The sequence below is a fragment of the Anomaloglossus baeobatrachus genome, chromosome 1, assembly GCF_048569485.1.
Source record: "Anomaloglossus baeobatrachus isolate aAnoBae1 chromosome 1, aAnoBae1.hap1, whole genome shotgun sequence".
NCBI lineage: Eukaryota > Metazoa > Chordata > Amphibia > Anura > Aromobatidae > Anomaloglossus > Anomaloglossus baeobatrachus.
The window spans coordinates 284,380,643-284,400,764 of NC_134353.1; the positions used below are offsets into that span (position 1 = coordinate 284,380,643).

Here is a 20,122-nt window from a genome sequence, read left to right on the forward strand (position 1 = left end):
TGTGCTTGATGCAAATCTAGCTGTGAAGTGTACAACTGGGGCACAACTGCTGCCACTGAAGGGGTGGGTGTGTGTGGGCCCAATGTTTGGAAAAAAGGGAGACTCCGCTTGGAGTAACCCTTGCTTGCTGTGTTTTTAAAAGAAGCCAAGATGAACAGAGCTGGGATCAGGAAAGACTTTGCTACCTACCCCGGTGTCATCCTGGGGACGGATAAGAATGGCGTATTTTTGAATGTGCTTGATGCAAATCAAAACATCCTGTTTGCAACTAGGGCCCAAGTGCTGCCACTGATGGGGTGGGTGTCTGTGTGGCCCAATTTTTGGAAAAAAGGGAGACTCCGCTTGGAGTAACCCTTGCTTGCTGTGTTTTTAAAAGAAGCCAAGATGAACAGAGCTGGGATCAGGAAAGACTTTGCTACCTACCCCGGTGTCATCCTGGGGACGGATAAGAATGGCGTATTTTTGAATGTGCTTGATGCAAATCTAGCTGTGAAGTGTACAACTGGGGCACAACTGCTGCCACTGAAGGGGTGGGTGTGTGTGGGCCCAATTTTTGGAAAAAAGGGAGACTCCGCTTGGAGTAACCCTTGCTTGCTGTGTTTTTAAAAGAAGCCAAGATGAACAGAGCTGGGATCAGGAAAGACTTTCCTACCTACCCCGGTGTCATCCTGGGGACGGATAAGAATGGCGTATTTTTGAATGTGCTTGATGCAAATCAAAACATCCTGTTTGCAACTAGGGCCCAAGTGCTGCCACTGATGGGGTGGGTGTCTGTGTGGCCCAATTTTTGGAAAAAAAGGGAGACTCCGCTTGGAGTAACCCTTGCTTACATTGTTTTTAAAAGAAGCCAAGATGAACAAGTCATGGATCAGCAAAGACTTTATCTACGTACCCCGGTGTCATCCTGGGGACGGATAAGAATGGCGTATTTTTGAATGTGCTTGATGCAAATCAAAACATCCTGTTTGCAACTAGGGCCCAAGTGCTGCCACTGATGGGGTGGGTGTCTGTGTGGCCCAATTTTTGGAAAAAAGGGAGACTCCGCTTGGAGTAACCCTTGCTTGCTGTGTTTTTAAAAGAAGCCAAGATGAACAGAGCTGGGATCAGGAAAGACTTTGCTACCTACCCCGGTGTCATCCTGGGGACGGATAAGAATGGCGTATTTTTGAATGTGCTTGATGCAAATCAAAACATCCTGTTTGCAACTAGGGCCCAAGTGCTGCCACTGATGGGGTGGGTGTCTGTGTGGCCCAATTTTTGGAAAAAAAGGGAGACTCCGCTTGGAGTAACCCTTGCTTACATTGTTTTTAAAAGAAGCCAAGATGAACAAGTCATGGATCAGCAAAGACTTTATCTACGTACCCCGGTGTCATCCTGGGGACGGATAAGAATGGCGTATTTTTTAATGTGCTTGATGCAAATCAAAACATCCTGTTTGCAACTAGGGCCCAAGTGCTGCCACTGATGGGGTGGGTGTCTGTGTGGCCCAATTTTTGGAAAAAAGGGAGACTCCGCTTGGAGTAACCCTTGCTTGCTGTGTTTTTAAAAGAAGCCAAGATGAACAGAGCTGGGATCAGGAAAGACTTTGCTACCTACCCCGGTGTCATCCTGGGGACGGATAAGAATGGCGTATTTTTGAATGTGCTTGATGCAAATGTAGCTGTGAAGTGTACAACTGGGGCACAAGTGCTGCCACTGAAGGGGTGGGTGTGTGTGTGGCCCAATTTTTGGAAAAAAGGGAGACTCCGCTTGGAGTCACCTTGCGGTGTTTTACATGATTTTAGAAGGGCGTGCCATGCCTATATCTGTGTGTCCTCCTCTTTTTCCTTGTCCAGCTGTTTTGTTTTCGCATGAGTATATGTCCTTGTCACTTTCCAATGTGTTTGAGTTGTTTGTCACCTTTAGGACACCTTTGAGGGTGTTTTCTAGGTGTTTTTCTGTGTTTGTGATTGCCTGCCATTGTTTCCTATGCAGTTCGAGTTCGGTTCGTCGAACGTTCGACGAACCGAACTCGAACGGGAGGTCCGTTCGGCGAACCAACCTCGAGCCGAACCGCGACCGGTTCGCTCATCTCTAATAACTACTTTCATTTTCTTCTCGCATTAGTGACTGTTCTGAAAAGAGATACTTAAAACTGTTTTTTTCAGGTATATCTGCACTTCACAAAGAATGAAAATCTTGCTAAATGTATATGGAGAAAGAACTTTATCTCAAATCACTCATACTTAAAAACAGCGTGCTGAAACCCGGGATCAGACCAGGGACCTTTAGATCTTCAGTCTAACGCTCTCCCAACTGAGCTATTTCAGCAACCTACAAAGTTAAAGCTACAGCATAGCAAGGCAAACTCAAAGGCGTTAATACATTTTCAGTTCAAAATTTGCCTTTTTTTGGGGCCAAACAAAAAATGTGTTTGTTTTTAGAAAGTGTGAATTTTCCACAGGTGTGCTTGTCAGGATGGCTGAGCGGTCCAAGGTGCTGCGTTCAGGTCGCAGTCTCTACTTGAAGCGTGGGTTCGAATCTCACTTCTGACAGGTTTCTGTTACATTACAATCATGTTTTTTTTTTTTTCATTTTCACTATGTCCCTCTGTCACAATTCAGACATTTCCACAAACCAGATTAGTCCAAGGACAAAGCCAATGAGAACCCTCTGGATCCTCAATCCTGTCTGTCACAATCATGTTGTTCTCTGGTGCACTATCAGTAAGAAGAGGGAGGTGAAAAATCTCATAAAATAAACCTCAAGATACACAAAATCTTAAAGATCCTTAGCACTTTATGTTGATATTTCTCAGATTTTTTTTCTGATTTCCTCCATACTACTTCGACTTCAACTTAATTTTTCAGTATAACTACTTTCATTTTCTTCTCGCATTAGTGACTGTTCTGAAAAGAGATACTTAAAACTGTTTTTTTCAGGTATATCTGCACTTCACAAAGAATGAAAATCTTGCTAAATGCATATGGAGAAAGAACTTTATCTCAAATCACTCATACTTAAAAACAGCGTGCTGAAACCCGGGATCGGACCAGGGACCTTTAGATCTTCAGTCTAACGCTCTCCCAACTGAGCTATTTCAGCAACCTACAAAGTTAAAGCTACAGCATTGCAAGGCAAACTCAAAGGCGTTAATACATTTTCAGTTCAAAATTTGCCTTTTTTTGGGGCCAAACAAAAAATGTGTTTGTTTTTAGAAAGTGTGAATTTTACACAGTTGTGCTTGTCAGGATGGCCGAGCGGTCCAAGGCGCTGCGTTCAGGTCGCAGTCTCTACTTGAGGCGTGGGTTCGAATCCCACTTCTGACAGGTTTCTGTTACATTACAATCATGTTTTGTTTTTTTTTCATTTTCACTATGTCCCTCTGTCACAATTCAGACATTTCCACAAACCAGATTAGTCCAAGGACAAAGCCAATGAGAACCCTCTGGATCCTCAATCCTGTCTGTCACAATCATGTTGTTCTCTGCTGCACTATCAGTAAGAAGAGGGAGGTGGAAAATCTCATAAAATAAACCTCAAGATACACAAAATCTTAAAGATCCTTAGCACTTTATGTTGATATTTCTCAGATTTTTTCTCCGATTTCCTCCATACTACTTCGACTTCAACTTAATTTTTCAGTATAACTACTTTCATTTTCTTCTCGCATTAGTGACTGTTCTGAAAAGAGATACTTAAAACTGTTTTTTCAGGTATATCTGCACTTCACAAAGAATGAAAATCTTGCTAAATGCATATGGAGAAAGAACTTGATCTCAAATCACTCATACTTAAAAACAGCGTGCTGAAACCCGGGATCGGACCAGGGACCTTTAGATCTTCAGTCTAACGCTCCCCAACTGAGCTATTTCAGCAACCTACAAAGTTAAAGCTACAGCATTGCAAGGCAAACTCAAAGGCGTTAATAAATTTTCAGTTCAAAATTTGCCTTTTTTTGGGGCCAAACAAAAAATGTGTTTGTTTTTAGAAAGTGTGAATTTTCCACAGTTGTGCTTGTCAGGATGGCTGAGCGGTCCAAGGCGCTGCGTTCAGGTCGCAGTCTCTACTTGAGGCGTGGGTTTGAATCCCACTTCTGACAGGTTTCTGTTACATTACAATCATGTTTTGTTTTTTTTTCATTTTCACTATGTCCCTCTGTCACAATTCAGACATTTCCACAAACCAGATTAGTCCAAGGACAAAGCCAATGAGAACCCTCTGGATCCTCAATCCTGTCTGTCACAATCATGTTGTTCTCTGCTGCACTATCAGTAAGAAGAGGGAGGTGAAAAATCTCATAAAATAAACCTCAAGATACACAAAATCTTAAAGATCCTTAGCACTTTATGTTGATATTTCTCAGATTTTTTTTTCTGATTTCCTCCATACTACTTCGACTTCAACTTAATTTTTCAGTATAACTACTTTCATTTTCTTCTCGCATTAGTGACTGTTCTGAAAAGAGATACTTAAAACTGTTTTTTTCAGGTATATCTGCACTTCACAAAGAATGAAAATCTTGCTATATGCATATGGAGAAAGAACTTTATCTCAAATCACTCATACTTAAAAACAGCGTGCTGAAACCCGGGTTCGGACCAGGGACCTTTAGATCTTCAGTCTAACGCTCTCCCAACTGAGCTATTTCAGCAACCTACAAAGTTAAAGCTACAGCATTGCAAGGCAAACTCAAAGGCGTTAATAAATTTTCAGTTCAAAATTTGCCTTTTTTTGGGGCCAAACAAAAAATGTGTTTGTTTTTAGAAAGTGTGAATTTTCCACAGTTGTGCTTGTCAGGATGGCCGAGCGGTCCAAGGCGCTGCGTTCAGGTCGCAGTTTCTACTTGAGGCGTGGGTTCGAATCCCACTTCTGACAGGTTTCTGTTACATTACAATCATGTTTTTTCTTTTTTCATTTTCACTATGTTCCTCTGTCACAATTCAGACATTTCCACAAACCAGATTAGTCCAAGGACAAAGCCAATGAGAACCCTCTGGATCCTCAATCCTGTCTGTCACACTCATGTTGTTCTCTGCTGCACTATCAGTAAGAAGAGGGAGGTGAAAAATCTCATAAAATAAACCTCAAGATACACAAAATCTTAAAGATCCTTAGCACTTTATGTTGATATTTCTCAGATTTTTTTTCTGATTTCCTCCATACTACTTCGACTTCAACTTAATTTTTCAGTATAACTACTTTCATTTTCTTCTCGCATTAGTGACTGTTCTGAAAAGAGATACTTAAAACTGTTTTTTTCAGGTATATCTGCACTTCACAAAGAATGAAAATCTTGCTATATGCATATGGAGAAAGAACTTTATCTCAAATCACTCATACTTAAAAACAGCGTGCTGAAACCCGGGTTCGGACCAGGGACCTTTAGATCTTCAGTCTAACGCTCTCCCAACTGAGCTATTTCAGCAACCTACAAAGTTAAAGCTACAGCATTGCAAGGCAAACTCAAAGGCGTTAATAAATTTTCAGTTCAAAATTTGCCTTTTTTTGGGGCCAAACAAAAAATGTGTTTGTTTTTAGAAAGTGTGAATTTTCCACAGTTGTGCTTGTCAGGATGGCCGAGCGGTCCAAGGCGCTGCGTTCAGGTCGCAGTTTCTACTTGAGGCGTGGGTTCGAATCCCACTTCTGACAGGTTTCTGTTACATTACAATCATGTTTTTTCTTTTTTCATTTTCACTATGTTCCTCTGTCACAATTCAGACATTTCCACAAACCAGATTAGCCCAAGGACAAAGCCAATGAGAACCCTCTGGATCCTCAATCCTGTCTGTCACAATCATGTTGTTCTCTGCTGCACTATCAGTAAGAAGAGGGAGGTGAAAAATCTCATAAAATAAACCTCAAGATACACAAAACCTTAAAGATCCTTAGCACTTTATGTTGATATTTCTCAGATTTTTTTTCTGATTTCCTCCATACTACTTCGACTTCAACTTAATTTTTCAGTATAACTACTTTCATTTTCTTCTCGCATTAGTGACTGTTCTGAAAAGAGATACTTAAAACTGTTTTTTTCAGGTATATCTGCACTTCACAAAGAATGAAAATCTTTCTAAATGCATATGGAGAAAGAACTTTATCTCAAATCACTCATACTTAAAAACAGCGTGCTGAAACCCGAGATCGGACTAGGGACCTCTAGATCTTCAGTCTGACGCTCTCCCAACTGAGCTATTTCAGCAACCTACAAAGTTAAAGCTACAGCATTGCAAGGCAAACTCAAAGGTGTTAATACATTTTCAGTTCAAAATTTGCCTTTTTTTGGGGCCAAACAAAAAATGTGTTTGTTTTTAGAAAGTGTGAATTTTCAACAGTTGTGCTTGTCAGGATGGCCGAGCGGTCCAAGGCGCTGTGTTCAGGTTGCAGTCTCTACTTGAGGCGTGGGTTTGAATTCCACTTCTGACAGGTTTCTATTACATTAAAATCATGTTTTGTTTTTTTTTTTCATTTTCACTATGTCCCTCTGTCACAATTCAGACATTTCCACAAACCAGATTAGTCCAAGGACAAAGCCAATGAGAACCCTCTGGATCCTCAATCCTGTCTGTCACAATCATGTTGTTCTCTGCTGCACTATCAGTAAGAAGAGGGAGGTGGAAAATCTCATAAAATAAACCTCAAGATACACAAAATCTTAAAGATCCTTAGCACTTTATGTTGATATTTCTCAGATTTTTTCTCCGATTTCCTCTATACTACTTCGACTTCAACTTAATTTTTCAGTATAACTACTTTCATTTTCTTCTCGCATTAGTGACTGTTCTGAAAAGAGATACTTAAAACTGTTTTTTTCAGGTATATCTGCACTTCACAAAGAATGAAAATCTTGCTAAATGCATATGGAGAAAGAACTTTATCTCAAATCACTCATACTTAAAAACAGCGTGCTGAAACCCGGGATCGGACCAGGGACCTCTAGATCTTCAGTCTAACGCTCTCCCAACTGAGCTATTTCAGCAACCTACAAAATTAAAGCTACAGCATTGCAAGGCAAACTCAAAGGCGTTAATACATTTTCAGTTCAAAATTTGCATTTTTTTGGGGCCAAACAAAAAATGTGTTTGTTTTTCGAAAGTGTGAATTTTCCACAGCTGTGCTTGTCAGGATGGCCGAGCAGTCCAAGGCGCTGCGTTCAGGTCGCAGTTTCTACTTGAGGTGTGGGTTCGAATCCCATTTCTGACAGGTTTCTGTTACATTACAATCATGTTTTTTTTTTTTCATTTTCACTATGTCCCTCTGTCACAATTCAGACATTTCCACAAACCAGATTAGTCCAAGGACAAAGCCAATGAGAACCCTCTGGATCCTCAATCCTGTCTGTCACAATCATGTTGTTCTCTGCTGCACTATCAGTAAGAAGAGGGAGGTTAAAAATCTCATAAAATAAACCTCAAGATACACAAAATCTTAAAGATCCTTAGCACTTTATGTTGATATTTCTCAGATTTTTTCTCCGATTTCCTCCATACTACTTCGACTTCAACTTAATTTTTCAGTATAACTACTTTCATTTTCTTCTCGCATTAGTGACTGTTCTGAAAAGAGATACTTAAAACTGTTTTTTTCAGGTATATCTGCACTTCACAAAGAATGAAAATCTTGCTAAATGCATATGGAGAAAGAACTTTATCTCAAATCACTCATACTTAAAAACAGCGTGCTGAAACCCGGGATCAGACCAGGGACCTTTAGATCTTCAGTCTAACGCTCTCCCAACTGAGCTATTTCAGCAACCTACAAAGTAAAAGCTACAGCATAGCAAGGCAAACTCAAAGGCGTTAATACATTTTCAGTTCAAAATTTGCCTTTTTTTGGGGCCAAACAAAAAATGTGTTTGTTTTTAGAAAGTGTGAATTTTCCACAGGTGTGCTTGTCAGGATGGCTGAGCGGTCCAAGGCGCTGCGTTCAGGTCGCAGTCTCTACTTGAGGCGTGGGTTCGAATCTCACTTCTGACAGGTTTCTGTTACATTACAATCATGTTTTTTTTTTTTTTCATTTTCACTATGTCCCTCTGTCACAATTCAGACATTTCCACAAACCAGATTAGTCCAAGGACAAAGCCAATGAGAACCCTCTGGATCCTCAATCCTGTCTGTCACAATCATGTTGTTCTCTGCTGCACTATCAGTAAGAAGAGGGAGGTGAAAAATCTCATAAAATAAACCTCAAGATACACAAAATCTTAAAGATCCTTAGCACTTTATGTTGATATTTCTCAGATTTTTTTTCTGATTTTCTCCATACTACTTCGACTTCAACTTAATTTTTCAGTATAACTAATTTCATTTTCTTCTCGCATTAGTGACTGTTCTGAAAAGAGATACTTAAAACTGTTTTTTCAGGTATATCTGCACTTCACAAAGAATGAAAATCTTGCTAAATGCATATGGAGAAAGAACTTGATCTCAAATCACTCATACTTAAAAACAGCGTGCTGAAACCCGGGATCGGATCTGGGACCTTTAGATCTTCAGCCTAACGCTCCCCAACTGAGCTATTTCAGCAACCTACAAAGTTAAAGCTACAGCATTGCAAGGCAAACTCAAAGGCGTTAATAAATTTTCAGTTCAAAATTTGCCTTTTTTTGGGGCCAAACAAAAAATGTGTTTGTTTTTAGAAAGTGTGAATTTTCCACAGTTGTGCTTGTCAGGATGGCCGAGCGGTCCAAGGCGCTGCGTTCAGGTCGCAGTCTCTACTTGAGGCGTGGGTTTGAATCCCACTTCTGACAGGTTTCTGTTACATTACAATCATGTTTTGTTTTTTTTTTCATTTTCACTATGTCCCTCTGTCACAATTCAGACATTTCCACAAACCAGATTAGTCCAAGGACAAAGCCAATGAGAACTCTCTGGATCCTCAATCCTGTCTGTCACAATCATGTTGTTCTCTGCTGCATTATCAGTAAGAAGAGGGAGGTGAAAAATCTCATAAAATAAACCTCAAGATACACAAAATCTTAAAGATCCTTAGCACTTTATGTTGATATTTCTCAGATTATTTTTCTGATTTCCTCCATACTACTTCGACTTCAACTTAATTTTTCAGTATAACTACTTTCATTTTCTTATCGCATTAGTGACTGTTCTGAAAAGAGATACTTAAAACTGTTTTTTTCAGGTATATCTGCACTTCACAAAGAATGAAAATCTTGCTAAATGCATATGGAGAAAGAACTTTATCTCAAATCACTCATACTTAAAAACAGCGTGCTGAAACCCGGGATCGGACCAGGGACCTTTAGATCTTCAGTCTAACGCTCTCCCAACTGAGCTATTTCAGCAACCTACAAAGTTAAAGCTACAGCATTGCAAGGCAAACTCAAAGGCGTTAATAAATTTTCAGTTCAAAATTTGCCTTTTTTTGGGGCCAAACAAAAAATGTGTTTGTTTTTAGAAAGTGTGAATTTTCCACAGTTGTGCTTGTCAGGATGGCCGAGCGGTCCAAGGCGCTGCATTCAGGTCGCTGTCTCTACTTGAGGCGTGGGTTCGAATCCCACTTCTGACAGGTTTCTGTTACATTTCAATCATGTTTTGTTTTTTTTTTCATTTTCACTATGTCCCTCTGTCACAATTCAGACATTTCCACAAACCAGATTAGTCCAAGGACAAAGCCAATGAGAACCCTCTGGATCCTCAATCCTGTCTGTCACAATCATGTTGTTCTCTGCTGCACTATCAGTAAGAAGAGGGAGGTGGAAAATCTCATAAAATAAACCTCAAGATACACAAAATCTTAAAGATCCTTAGCACTTTATGTTGATATTTCTCAGATTTTTTCTCCGATTTCCTCCATACTACTTCGACTTCAACTTAATTTTTCAGTATAACTACTTTCATTTTCTTCTCGCATTAGTGACTGTTCTGAAAAGAGATACTTAAAACTGTTTTTTTCAGGTATATCTGCACTTCACAAAGAATGAAAATCTTGCTAAATGCATATGGAGAAAGAACTTTATCTCAAATCACTCATAAATAAAAACGGCGTGCTGAAACCCGGGTTCAAACCAGGGACCTTTAGATCTTCAGTCTAACGCTCTCCCAAATGAGCTATTTCAGCAACCTACAAAGTTAAAGCTACAGCATTGCAAGGCAAACTCAAAGGCGTTAATACATTTTCAGTTCAAAATTTGCCTTTTTTTGGGGCCAAACAAAAAATGTGTTTGTTTTTAGAAAGTGTGAATTTTCAACAGTTGTGCTTGTCAGGATGGCCGAGCGGTCCAAGGCGCTGCGTTCAGGTTGCAGTCTCTACTTGAGGCGTGGGTTTGAATTCCACTTCTGACAGGTTTCTATTACATTAAAATCATGTTTTGTTTTTTTTTGATTTTCACTATGTCCCTCTGTCACAATTCAGACATTTCCACAAACCAGATTAGTCCAAGGACAAAGCCAATGAGAACCCTCTGGATCCTCAATCCTGTCTGTCACAATCATGTTGTTCTCTGCTGCACTATCAGTAAGAAGAGGGAGGTGGAAAATCTCATAAAATAAACCTCAAGATACACAAAATCTTAAAGATCCTTAGCACTTTATGTTGATATTTCTCAGATTTTTTCTCCGATTTCCTCCATACTACTTCGACATCAACTTAATTTTTCAGTATAACTACTTTCATTTTCTTCTCGCATTAGTGACTGTTCTGAAAAGAGATACTTAAAACTGTTTTTTTCAGGTATATCTGCACTTCACACAGAATGAAAATCTTGCTAAATGCATATGGAGAAAGAACTTTATCTCAAATCACTCATACTTAAAAACAGCGTGCTGAAACCCGGGATCGGACCAGGGACCTTTGGATCTTCAGTCTAACGCTCTCCCAACTGAGCTATTTCAGCAACCTACAAAGTTAAAGCTACAGCATTGCAAGGCAAACTCAAAGGCGTTAATAAATTTTCAGTTCAAAATTTGCCTTTTTTTGGGGCCAAACAAAAAATGTGTTTGTTTTTAGAAAGTGTGAATTTTCCACAGTTGTGCTTGTCAGGATGGCCGAGCGGTCCAAGGCGCTGCATTCAGGTCGCAGTCTCTACTTGAGGCGTGGGTTCGAATCCCACTTCTGACAGGTTTCTGTTACATTTCAATCATGTTTTTGTTTTTTTTCATTTTCACTATGTCCCTCTGTCACAATTCAGACATTTCCACAAACCAGATTAGTCCAAGGACAAAGCCAATGAGAACCCTCTGGATCCTCAATCCTGTCTGTCACAATCATGTTGTTCTCTGCTGCACTATCAGTAAGAAGAGGGAGGTGAAAAATCTCATAAAATAAACCTCAAGATACACAAAATCTTAAAGATCCTTAGCACTTTATGTTGATATTTCTCAGATTTTTTTTCTGATTTCCTCCATAATACTTCGACTTCAACTTAATTTTTCAGTATAACTACTTTCATTTTCTTATCGCATTAGTGACTGTTCTGAAAAGAGATACTTAAAACTGTTTTTTTCAGGTATATCTGCACTTCACAAAGAATGAAAATCTTGCTAAATGCATATGGAGAAAGAACTTTATCTCAAATCACTCATACTTAAAAACAGCGTGCTGAAACCCGGGATCGGACCAGGGACCTTTAGATCTTCAGTCTAACGCTCTCCCAACTGAGCTATTTCAGCAACCTACAAAGTTAAAGCTACAGCATTGCAAGGCAAACTCAAAGGCGTTAATAAATTTTCAGTTCAAAATTTGCCTTTTTTTGGGGTCAAACAAAAAATGTGTTTGTTTTTAGAAAGTGTGAATTTTCCACAGTTGTGCTTGTCAGGATGGCCGAGCGGTCCAAGGCGCTGCATTCAGGTCGCAGTCTCTACTTGAGGCGTGGTTTCGAATCCCACTTCTGACAGGTTTCTGTTACATTTCAATCATGTTTTTTTTTTTTTCATTTTCACTATGTCCCTCTGTCACAATTCAGACATTTCCACAAACCAGATTAGTCCAAGGACAAAGCCAATGAGAACCCTCTGGATCCTCAATCCTGTCTGTCACAATCATGTTGTTCTCTGCTGCACTATCAGTAAGAAGAGGGAGGTGGAAAATCTCATAAAATAAACCTCAAGATACACAAAATCTTAAAGATCCTTAGCACTTTATGTTGATATTTCTCAGATTTTTTCTCCGATTTCCTCCATACTACTTCGACTTCAACTTAATTTTTCAGTATAACTACTTTCATTTTCTTCTCGCATTAGTGACTGTTCTGAAAAGAGATACTTAAAACTGTTTTTTTCAGGTATATCTGCACTTCACAAAGAATGAAAATCTTGCTAAATGCATATGGAGAAAGAACTTTATCTCAAATCACTCATAAATAAAAACAGCGTGCTGAAACCCGGGTTCAAACCAGGGACCTTTAGATCTTCAGTCTAACGCTCTCCCAACTGAGCTATTTCAGCAACCTACAAAGTTAAAGCTACAGCATTGCAAGGCAAACTCAAAGGCGTTAATACATTTTCAGTTCAAAATTTGCCTTTTTTTGTGGCCAAACAAAAAATGTGTTTGTTTTTAGAAAGTGTGAATTTTCAACAGTTGTGCTTGTCAGGATGGCCGAGCGGTCCAAGGCGCTGCGTTCAGGTTGCAGTCTCTACTTGAGGCGTGGGTTTGAATCCCACTTCTGACAGGTTTCTGTTACATTACAATCATGTTTTGTTTTTTTTTCATTTTCACTATGTCCCTCTGTCACAATTCAGACATTTCCACAAACCAGATTGGTCCAAGGACAAAGCCAATGAGAACCCTCTGGATCCTCAATCCTGTCTGTCACAATCATGTTGTTCTCTGCTGCACTATCAGTAAGAAGAGGGAGGTGAAAAATCTCATAAAATAAACCTCAAGATACACAAAATCTTAAAGATCCTTAGCACTTTATGTTGATATTTCTCAGATTTTTTTTTCTGATTTCCTCCATACTACTTCGACTTCAACTTAATTTTTCAGTATAACTACTTTCATTTTCTTCTCGCATTAGTGACTGTTCTGAAAAGAGATACTTAAAACTGTTTTTTTCAGGTATATCTGCACTTCACAAAGAATGAAAATCTTGCTATATGCATATGGAGAAAGAACTTTATCTCAAATCACTCATACTTAAAAACAGCGTGCTGAAACCCGGGTTCGGACCAGGGACCTTTAGATCTTCAGTCTAACGCTCTCCCAACTGAGCTATTTCAGCAACCTACAAAGTTAAAGCTACAGCATTGCAAGGCAAACTCAAAGGCGTTAATAAATTTTCAGTTCAAAATTTGCCTTTTTTTGGGGCCAAACAAAAAATGTGTTTGTTTTTAGAAAGTGTGAATTTTCCACAGTTGTGCTTGTCAGGATGGCCGAGCGGTCCAAGGCGCTGCGTTCAGGTCGCAGTTTCTACTTGAGGCGTGGGTTCGAATCCCACTTCTGACAGGTTTCTGTTACATTACAATCATGTTTTTTCTTTTTTCATTTTCACTATGTTCCTCTGTCACAATTCAGACATTTCCACAAACCAGATTAGTCCAAGGACAAAGCCAATGAGAACCCTCTGGATCCTCAATCCTGTCTGTCACAATCATGTTGTTCTCTGCTGCACTATCAGTAAGAAGAGGGAGGTGAAAAATCTCATAAAATAAACCTCAAGATACACAAAATCTTAAAGATCCTTAGCACTTTATGTTGATATTTCTCAGATTTTTTTTCTGATTTCCTCCATACTACTTCGACTTCAACTTAATTTTTCAGTATAACTACTTTCATTTTCTTCTCGCATTAGTGACTGTTCTGAAAAGAGATACTTAAAACTGTTTTTTTCAGGTATATCTGCACTTCACAAAGAATGAAAATCTTGCTATATGCATATGGAGAAAGAACTTTATCTCAAATCACTCATACTTAAAAACAGCGTGCTGAAACCCGGGTTCGGACCAGGGACCTTTAGATCTTCAGTCTAACGCTCTCCCAACTGAGCTATTTCAGCAACCTACAAAGTTAAAGCTACAGCATTGCAAGGCAAACTCAAAGGCGTTAATAAATTTTCAGTTCAAAATTTGCCTTTTTTTGGGGCCAAACAAAAAATGTGTTTGTTTTTAGAAAGTGTGAATTTTCCACAGTTGTGCTTGTCAGGATGGCCGAGCGGTCCAAGGCGCTGCGTTCAGGTCGCAGTTTCTACTTGAGGCGTGCGTTCGAATCCCACTTCTGACAGGTTTCTGTTACATTACAATCATGTTTTTTCTTTTTTCATTTTCACTATGTTCCTCTGTCACAATTCAGACATTTCCACAAACCAGATTAGTCCAAGGACAAAGCCAATGAGAACCCTCTGGATCCTCAATCCTGTCTGTCACAATCATGTTGTTCTCTGCTGCACTATCAGTAAGAAGAGGGAGGTGAAAAATCTCATAAAATAAACCTCAAGATACACAAAACCTTAAAGATCCTTAGCACTTTATGTTGATATTTCTCAGATTTTTTTTCTGATTTCCTCCATACTACTTCGACTTCAACTTAATTTTTCAGTATAACTACTTTCATTTTCTTCTCGCATTAGTGACTGTTCTGAAAAGAGATACTTAAAACTGTTTTTTTCAGGTATATCTGCACTTCACAAAGAATGAAAATCTTTCTAAATGCATATGGAGAAAGAACTTTATCTCAAATCACTCATACTTAAAAACAGCGTGCTGAAACCCGGGATCGGACTAGGGACCTCTAGATCTTCAGTCTAACGCTCTCCCAACTGAGCTATTTCAGCAACCTACAAAGTTAAAGCTACAGCATTGCAAGGCAAACTCAAAGGCGTTAATAAATTTTCAGTTCAAAATTTGCCTTTTTTTGGGGCCAAACAAAAAATGTGTTTGTTTTTAGAAAGTGTGAATTTTCCACAGTTGTGCTTGTCAGGATGGCCGAGCGGTCCAAAGCGCTGCGTTCAGGTCGCAGTCTCTACTTGAGGCGTGGGTTCGAATCCCACGTCTGACAGGTTTCTGTTACATTACAATCATGTTTTGTTTTTTTTTCATTTTCACTATGTCCCTCTGTCACAAGTCAGACATTTCCACAAACCAGATTAGTCCAAGGACAAAGCCAATGAGAACCCTCTGGATCCTCAATCCTGTCTGTCACAACCATGTTGTTCTCTGCTGCACTATCAGTAAGAAGAGGGAGGTGGAAAATCTCATAAAATAAACCTCAAGATACACAAAATCTTAAACATCCTTAGCACATTATGTTGATATTTCTCAGATTTTTTCTCCGATTTCCTCCATACTACTTCAACTTCAACTTAATTTTTCAGTATAACTACTTTCATTTTCTTCTCGCATTAGTGACTGTTCTGAAAAGAGATACTTAAAACTGTTTTTTCAGGTATATCTGCACTTCACAAAGAATGAAAATCTTGCTAAATGCATATGGAGAAAGAACTTGATCTCAAATCACTCATACTTAAAAACAGCGTGCTGAAACCCGGGATCGGATCAGGGACCTTTAGATCTTCAGCCTAACGCTCCCCAACTGAGCTATTTCAGCAACCTACAAAGTTAAAGCTACAGCATTGCAAGGCAAACTCAAAGGCGTTAATAAATTTTCAGTTCAAAATTTGCCTTTTTTTGGGGCCAAACAAAAAATGTGTTTGTTTTTAGAAAGTGTGAATTTTCCACAGTTGTGCTTGTCAGGATGGCCGAGCGGTCCAAGGCGCTGCGTTCAGGTCGCAGTCTCTACTTGAGGCGTGGGTTTGAATCCCACTTCTGACAGGTTTCTGTTACATTACAATCATGTTTTGTTTTTTTTTCATTTTCACTATGTCCCTCTGTCACAATTCAGACATTTCCACAAACCAGATTAGTCCAAGGACAAAGCCAATGAGAACTCTCTGGATCCTCAATCCTGTCTGTCACAATCATGTTGTTCTCTGCTGCATTATCAGTAAGAAGAGGGAGGTGAAAAATCTCATAAAATAAACCTCAAGATACACAAAATCTTAAAGATCCTTAGCACTTTATGTTGATATTTCTCAGATTATTTTTCTGATTTCCTCCATACTACTTCGACTTCAACTTAATTTTTCAGTATAACTACTTTCATTTTCTTATCGCATTAGTGACTGTTCTGAAAAGAGATACTTAAAACTGTTTTTTTCAGGTATATCTGCACTTCACAAAGAATGAAAATCTTGCTAAATGCATATAGAGAAAGAACTTTATCTCAAATCACTCATACTTAAAAACAGCGTGCTGAAACCCGGGATCGGACCAGGGACCTTTAGATCTTCAGTCTAACGCTCTCCCAACTGAGCTATTTCAGCAACCTACAAAGTTAAAGCTACAGCATTGCAAGGCAAACTCAAAGGCGTTAATAAATTTTCAGTTCAAAATTTGCCTTTTTTTGGGGCCAAACAAAAAATGTGTTTGTTTTTAGAAAGTGTGAATTTTCCACAGTTGTGCTTGTCAGGATGGCCGAGCGGTCCAAGGCGCTGCATTCAGGTCGCTGTCTCTACTTGAGGCGTGGGTTCGAATCCCACTTCTGACAGGTTTCTGTTACATTTCAATCATGTTTTGTTTTTTTTTTCATTTTCACTATGTCCCTCTGTCACAATTCAGACATTTCCACAAACCAGATTAGTCCAAGGACAAAGCCAATGAGAACCCTCTGGATCCTCAATCCTGTCTGTCACAATCATGTTGTTCTCTGCTGCACTATCAGTAAGAAGAGGGAGGTGGAAAATCTCATAAAATAAACCTCAAGATACACAAAATCTTAAAGATCCTTAGCACTTTATGTTGATATTTCTCAGATTTTTTCTCCGATTTCCTCCATACTACTTCGACTTCAACTTAATTTTTCAGTATAACTACTTTCATTTTCTTCTCGCATTAGTGACTGTTCTGAAAAGAGATACTTAAAACTGTTTTTTTCAGGTATATCTGCACTTCACAAAGAATGAAAATCTTGCTAAATGCATATGGAGAAAGAACTTTATCTCAAATCACTCATAAATAAAAACAGCGTGCTGAAACCCGGGTTCAAACCAGGGACCTTTAGATCTTCAGTCTAACGCTCTCCCAACTGAGCTATTTCAGCAACCTACAAAGTTAAAGCTACAGCATTGCAAGGCAAACTCAAAGGCGTTAATACATTTTCAGTTCAAAATTTGCCTTTTTTTGGGGCCAAACAAAAAATGTGTTTGTTTTTAGAAAGTGTGAATTTTCAACAGTTGTGCTTGTCAGGATGGCCGAGCGGTCCAAGGCGCTGCGTTCAGGTTGCAGTCTCTACTTGAGGCGTGGGTTTGAATTCCACTTCTGACAGGTTTCTATTACATTAAAATCATGTTTTGTTTTTTTTTGATTTTCACTATGTCCCTCTGTCACAATTCAGACATTTCCACAAACCAGATTAGTCCAAGGACAAAGCCAATGAGAACCCTCTGGATCCTCAATCCTGTCTGTCACAATCATGTTGTTCTCTGCTGCACTATCAGTAAGAAGAGGGAGGTGGAAAATCTCATAAAATAAACCTCAAGATACACAAAATCTTAAAGATCCTTAGCACTTTATGTTGATATTTCTCAGATTTTTTCTCCGATTTCCTCCATACTACTTCGACTTCAACTTAATTTTTCAGTATAACTACTTTCATTTTCTTCTCGCATTAGTGACTGTTCTGAAAAGAGATACTTAAAACTGTTTTTTTCAGGTATATCTGCACTTCACACAGAATGAAAATCTTGCTAAATGCATATGGAGAAAGAACTTTATCTCAAATCACTCATACTTAAAAACAGCGTGCTGAAACCCGGGATCGGACCAGGGACCTTTGGATCTTCAGTCTAACGCTCTCCCAACTGAGCTATTTCAGCAACCTACAAAGTTAAAGCTACAGCATTGCAAGGCAAACTCAAAGGCGTTAATAAATTTTCAGTTCAAAATTTGCCTTTTTTTGGGGCCAAACAAAAAATGTGTTTGTTTTTAGAAAGTGTGAATTTTCCACAGTTGTGCTTGTCAGGATGGCCGAGCGGTCCAAGGCGCTGCATTCAGGTCGCAGTCTCTACTTGAGGCGTGGGTTCGAATCCCACTTCTGACAGGTTTCTGTTACATTTCAATCATGTTTTTGTTTTTTTTCATTTTCACTATGTCCCTCTGTCACAATTCAGACATTTCCACAAACCAGATTAGTCCAAGGACAAAGCCAATGAGAACCCTCTGGATCCTCAATCCTGTCTGTCACAATCATGTTGTTCTCTGCTGCACTATCAGTAAGAAGAGGGAGGTGAAAAATCTCATAAAATAAACCTCAAGATACACAAAATCTTAAAGATCCTTAGCACTTTATGTTGATATTTCTCAGATTTTTTTTCTGATTTCCTCCATACTACTTCGACTTCAACTTAATTTTTCAGTATAACTACTTTCATTTTCTTATCGCATTAGTGACTGTTCTGAAAAGAGATACTTAAAACTGTTTTTTTCAGGTATATCTGCACTTCACAAAGAATGAAAATCTTGCTAAATGCATATGGAGAAAGAACTTTATCTCAAATCACTCATACTTAAAAACAGCGTGCTGAAACCCGGGATCGGACCAGGGACCTTTAGATCTTCAGTCTAACGCTCTCCCCACTGAGCTATTTCAGCAACCTACAAAGTTAAAGCTACAGCATTGCAAGGCAAACTCAAAGGCGTTAATAAATTTTCAGTTCAAAATTTGCCTTTTTTTGGGGTCAAACAAAAAATGTGTTTGTTTTTAGAAAGTGTGAATTTTCCACAGTTGTGCTTGTCAGGATGGCCGAGCGGTCCAAGGCGCTGCATTCAGGTCGCAGTCTCTACTTGAGGCGTGGTTTCGAATCCCACTTCTGACAGGTTTCTGTTACATTTCAATCATGTTTTTTTTTTTTTCATTTTCACTATGTCCCTCTGTCACAATTCAGACATTTCCACAAACCAGATTAGTCCAAGGACAAAGCCAATGAGAACCCTCTGGATCCTCAATCCTGTCTGTCACAATCATGTTGTTCTCTGCTGCACTATCAGTAAGAAGAGGGAGGTGGAAAATCTCATAAAATAAACCTCAAGATACACAAAATCTTAAAGATCCTTAGCACTTTATGTTGATATTTCTCAGATTTTTTCTCCGATTTCCTCCATACTACTTCGACTTCAACTTAATTTTTCAGTATAACTACTTTCATTTTCTTCTCGCATTAGTGACTGTTCTGAAAAGAGATACTTAAAACTGTTTTTTTCAGGTATATCTGCACTTCACAAAGAATGAAAATCTTGCTAAATGCATATGGAGAAAGAACTTTATCTCAAATCACTCATACTTAAAAACAGCGTGCTGAAACCCGGGATCGGACCAGGGACCTTTAGATCTTCAGTCTAACGCTCTCCCAACTGAGCTATTTCAGCAACCTACAAAGTTAAAGCTACAGCATTGCAAGGCAAACTCAAAGGCGTTAATACATTTTCAGTTCAAAATTTGCCTTTTTTTGGGGCCAAACAAAAAATGTGTTTGTTTTTAGAAAGTGTGAATTTTCATCAGTTGTGCTTGTCAGGATGGCCGAGCGGTCCAAGGCGCTGCGTTCAGGTTGCAGTCTCTACTTGAGGCGTGGGTTTGAATTCCACTTCTTACAGGTTTCTATTACATTAAAATCATGTTTTGTTTTTTTTTTCATTTTCACTATGTCCCTCTGTCACAATTCAGACATTTCCACAAACCAGATTAGTCCAAGGACAAAGCCAATGAGAACCCTCTGGATCCTCAATCCTGTCTGTCACAATCATGTTGTTCTCTGCTGCACTATCAGTAAGAAGAGGGAGGTGGAAAATCTCATAAAATAAACCTCAAGATACACAAAATCTTAAAGATCCTTAGCACTTTATGTTGATATTTCTCAGATTTTTTCTCCGATGTCCTCTATACTACTTCGACTTCAACTTAATTTTTCAGTATAACTACTTTCATTTTCTTCTCGCATTAGTGACTGTTCTGAAAAGAGATACTTAAAACTGTTTTTTTCAGGTATATCTGCACTTCACAAAGAATGAAAATCTTGCTAAATGCATATGGAGAAAGAACTTTATCTCAAATCACTCATACTTAAAAACAGCGTGCTGAAACCCGGGATCGGACAAGGGACCTCTAGATCTTCAGTCTAACGCTCTCCCAACTGAGCTAT

General features: G+C 39.0%; 12 non-coding genes across 12 annotated transcripts; 1 reads left to right on the forward strand and 11 right to left on the reverse strand.

Moving 5' to 3' along the window:
• Window positions 1-3,011: 3,011 nt before the first annotated feature.
• On the reverse strand, window positions 3,012-3,084 carry TRNAF-GAA (transfer RNA phenylalanine (anticodon GAA)). Its single transcript has one exon. It is a non-coding gene; the product is annotated as a tRNA-Phe (tRNA).
• Window positions 3,085-3,225: 141 nt separating this feature from the next.
• TRNAL-CAG (transfer RNA leucine (anticodon CAG)) lies at window positions 3,226-3,308 on the forward strand. The gene has a single exon. It is a non-coding gene; the product is annotated as a tRNA-Leu (tRNA).
• A 1,252-nt stretch (window positions 3,309-4,560) lies between these two features.
• On the reverse strand, window positions 4,561-4,633 carry TRNAF-GAA (transfer RNA phenylalanine (anticodon GAA)). Its single transcript has one exon. It is a non-coding gene; the product is annotated as a tRNA-Phe (tRNA).
• Window positions 4,634-5,334: 701 nt separating this feature from the next.
• Window positions 5,335-5,407, reverse strand: TRNAF-GAA (transfer RNA phenylalanine (anticodon GAA)). The gene has a single exon. It is a non-coding gene; the product is annotated as a tRNA-Phe (tRNA).
• Window positions 5,408-9,207: 3,800 nt separating this feature from the next.
• Window positions 9,208-9,280, reverse strand: TRNAF-GAA (transfer RNA phenylalanine (anticodon GAA)). Its single transcript has one exon. It is a non-coding gene; the product is annotated as a tRNA-Phe (tRNA).
• Window positions 9,281-11,533: 2,253 nt separating this feature from the next.
• On the reverse strand, window positions 11,534-11,606 carry TRNAF-GAA (transfer RNA phenylalanine (anticodon GAA)). Its single transcript has one exon. It is a non-coding gene; the product is annotated as a tRNA-Phe (tRNA).
• Window positions 11,607-12,307: 701 nt separating this feature from the next.
• Window positions 12,308-12,380, reverse strand: TRNAF-GAA (transfer RNA phenylalanine (anticodon GAA)). Its single transcript has one exon. It is a non-coding gene; the product is annotated as a tRNA-Phe (tRNA).
• A 703-nt stretch (window positions 12,381-13,083) lies between these two features.
• On the reverse strand, window positions 13,084-13,156 carry TRNAF-GAA (transfer RNA phenylalanine (anticodon GAA)). Its single transcript has one exon. It is a non-coding gene; the product is annotated as a tRNA-Phe (tRNA).
• A 701-nt stretch (window positions 13,157-13,857) lies between these two features.
• TRNAF-GAA (transfer RNA phenylalanine (anticodon GAA)) lies at window positions 13,858-13,930 on the reverse strand. Its single transcript has one exon. It is a non-coding gene; the product is annotated as a tRNA-Phe (tRNA).
• Window positions 13,931-16,179: 2,249 nt separating this feature from the next.
• On the reverse strand, window positions 16,180-16,252 carry TRNAF-GAA (transfer RNA phenylalanine (anticodon GAA)). Its single transcript has one exon. It is a non-coding gene; the product is annotated as a tRNA-Phe (tRNA).
• A 703-nt stretch (window positions 16,253-16,955) lies between these two features.
• Window positions 16,956-17,028, reverse strand: TRNAF-GAA (transfer RNA phenylalanine (anticodon GAA)). The gene has a single exon. It is a non-coding gene; the product is annotated as a tRNA-Phe (tRNA).
• A 2,251-nt stretch (window positions 17,029-19,279) lies between these two features.
• Window positions 19,280-19,352, reverse strand: TRNAF-GAA (transfer RNA phenylalanine (anticodon GAA)). Its single transcript has one exon. It is a non-coding gene; the product is annotated as a tRNA-Phe (tRNA).
• Between the last annotated feature and the right edge of the window lie 770 nt (window positions 19,353-20,122).